Genomic DNA, 3,533 nt, shown 5'->3' on the forward strand with positions numbered 1-3,533 from the left:
GTTTATTGAATTACATATATATATACTTATATACTATATATTACTTGAACAGGCACAAGCTGCTGCTGCTGCACCAACTCTGGAAAAGTTACGTGTATATACGCGGAAACTCTGTGAAATACGCGTGTATAAGCGCAGCTAGACTGACAAAACGCATGTATACACCCTCCTATCAGCGCGTCTAAGCGCAGCTAAACTAACAAAACACGTGTATACGCCCGTGTATCAGCGCGTCTAACTATTTCTATACACGCGCTTTTACACGCATGTCACTGGCCGCGAGTGATGATACACGCGCTGATACATGGACCCGTTACTTTTTTTCCACAAGTCATTTTTAGCGGCTAGGAGCGCGGGTATGAGCCCGATCCCTTGTAGTGACACCCACACTACCCACATGCAGATAAGACATTACCTGTGTGTAAACAGTTGTCAAGTAATAAATCCCCAAGGGGCCCCGCGGGCTTCATATATATAGAAATATGTTGCCCGACGGGGATTCTGACGGCCCCGGTGGTTCCCGCCGAGTTTTAATTATACCTGACGGGATTTTGGCCAGTTACCAGGTAACCAGCAACCTGCTATTTTATGAACGTGTAATCATGTAAACATGTTATTAACATGTTCACATGTGTTATTAACAAGAAAAAACTTGTGATCACGTGAATATTAAATCCTTGCTGATGTAATCCTTATTAAGCTAACTCCCTCTTTTAAGCACAGCATGATTTTTCTACTAGTTCCCAAGCTCATTTAAACCCTTTATATTTATTTTACACTCTATAAATTAAACCTAAGGTTTTATACCTTACCATTCAACCTTGAACTAAATAATGTTCACTTTCTCATTTACATGTGCCAAGGCTAAAGTCATCGCACCTAAACACATGCTTTATTTTTTATTTACATGGAGATTATCATTTTTTACTTGATTTTCTTAAAATAACTCATTTATTTATTTCACAAGATCTACCCCAAAGTGACGTCTTAAGCTATGATGGATAAAAAACGAATGAAATATTACTTTGTAATTTCCCACTTGCAATTTTCATAGCGATTATCTCTATCAAATGTTCTTACATCATGTCTAGCAAGAATATTACAAAGCAATATCTAGAGAAACACAAATCACGTATGTTACAATACTCTCATTTGAATACGTATTTTGTAGTTTTCATTTTTTCCCACCTACTACTTGTTCATCCTCTTCATCACACTAAGAAAAGGTAAGATCTTGTCCACTTTTAGAGGATCTTATTATTTTTATTTCTTAACTTACTTTCCTTTACTTCTTAGCATTCCTATTTCTTTTTATTTATTGTATCTTCTTTATTATTCTATTGCTTCAGTTTTTTAATGTGTGAGCTTACTGGGTTTTTTAAGGGATCTCAAACACCACTTTATCAATTGGTAAGTCAATATGTTGTTAATGTATTTTAATTATTATCTTTATTTTCAAAAGATGTCAACGTGTTAAACTCGTGATACCTCACTTGGGTAGGGTGGGGAGAAGTGAGTTAACCACACAAGAAATCCAATAATTTCTTCATATAATTTGTGTTTGCTTGTCTCTAAAACTTTAAGAGTAATTGCATAATATATAGATGCTTGTGCCCCACATTCTCAAGCATAAAATGAATAGGAAAATATGTTTAGATGGGCGTGATTGCATGTAATGGTAGATGGCAATGGGTTCTTTATGATCTTTTCTTTTTTCGTGGACCAAGTTAAACTTGGCAAACTAGTGCTTGCAACCATTAAGCCTCCACATGGAAATGAAACTCAAGACTTGATCAAAGCACATGTTTGTGGGCACAACATCACCTTTCATATGTGTTTTGCTACGAGACACATCTATATGAAATTGATCAAATCACTATAAAAACTTTAATGTTTTATTTAATGACTTCAGAATGACCCTTTCTAGATACAAAAGCAACAAATTATAGTATTGTAAATGAGTTATGTAAAAAGCATAATTTCATTAAAATTTTAAGCCTAGTTTTTGTTTTGATCAATTTAATTTTCAAATTCAAAATGATCAATTCTTTGCTTGTAAATCTATAATTGATTGATAAGGTTCTATACATTTTGGTTTTGCAATGGAATGACAAGCTTTAGAATGATTAACTTTCATGTTCTTCTTTGGGGTCTCTTAAAAGCACCTTTGCAAGCTGAAATATTGCCTTTTCCACTTTTGCATGCATGGTTTGTTGGTGATATAAGAAGGGGAAGAGGATGAGTAAGTTCACTATGACACCCAAAAAAAAGGTTATTAAATTATTGTGAATTTTCATGTATATATTATGTGTGAAACAGCTTGCAATGCCAAGATGTTTTCACGTAGTATTATTATAGAGGGGGGTTATTCAAGCTCCATGAACCACTCTGAAACTTGAAGAATCTAGCTAACTACTAGTACTTGAACCACTTTTTGTTTTATTTTTCGAGCTGGGGTCAGAAACGAGCACGCTCGTTTTAAGACTCGAACATAGAAACGCTTTTATCATTAGCTTTGTTGTCTCCGTCATGAAGACGATTTCACTACTTGAACCACTCTTAGGAAGCTAGGGTACTACTAATACTAATACTTGAACTATTTGAAACTTGAAGAAGCTAGCTAACTACTACTAGTACTTGAAGTCGACGGCAAAGTGGAACCACGAGACGGTCTGATGATCCATATTCTCTATAGAGAGAAGGGTTTTCTTGGCGATCCCGCGGGCGTACGCGAAGTCGCGAGTGCCGCCGACTATAGAGGCATACTTGACGGCGTCCGTAGAGCGACGTCGACATCGATGAGGCTGAAGGTGCCGTTGAGGCTATCCGTGGAGAAGGTGAACGTCTGCACCAGGAAGAGCGTGAGAATGTCCTGGCCCACGTCGCCGTACCATCCCTGCACGCGGCCCAGCCGAGTCGAGTTCAGCGAGGGCGCGGACGTTAGCGGGTTATCTAAGGTGTGAATGATGCCGAAAGAGTTGGGCTGCGCCCGCCTGGGCGGGCTGAGCCGACTGCACGGCCGTGTAGTGGGCGGCGGTAGGCGGCGGGTTGTCGATGTTGCTGTTGTTCTGCACGGCGATGTACATATAGAAGCCTAACGAGGAGGACATGGGCGTGGCGGCGGAAACTGGATGAGGGCTAGAGCAGCAGCAGGCCACCAGCAGCGCAAGCCCGATCGTGAGCTGCATCTGTTGACGGCTGAGAATCATTACTGTGGCCATGTTCGACTCAGACACTTACAAGGTGCTGGCTTTTGATAGATCAAAGATGATAAAGAGTGGCTTAGATAGTATCTCTACGTCCAAGGTAGGCAAGGAGCTTCTGCTGAATTCCATAGCTCCATCTCGCTGGCAGCCTTTTATAGGAGACGGAGATCCCTACTCCAGGCGTTCCTGGCATGGCTTTCCTTGCATTAGGTGGGTTCCGTTGAAAAATTGATCCCTTGAACATTCGCATACGTAGGACCAGACCGACGGCCGGATTTCACTTCGTCACGTTAGGGTTGGCTCACTTAAAGTGCCGCGCGGCATTTT

The 3,533-nt window shown here is 40.2% G+C and overlaps 1 pseudogene; it reads right to left on the reverse strand.

Moving 5' to 3' along the window:
- Window positions 1–2,580: 2,580 nt before the first annotated feature.
- Window positions 2,581–3,315, reverse strand: LOC147608343 (disease resistance response protein 206-like; annotated as a pseudogene).
- Between the last annotated feature and the right edge of the window lie 218 nt (window positions 3,316–3,533).

This window comes from Cibotium barometz, chromosome 53 (assembly GCF_041138505.1).
Source record: "Cibotium barometz isolate CiBa-2024 chromosome 53, ASM4113850v1, whole genome shotgun sequence".
Taxonomy (NCBI): Eukaryota; Viridiplantae; Streptophyta; class Polypodiopsida; order Cyatheales; family Cibotiaceae; genus Cibotium; species Cibotium barometz.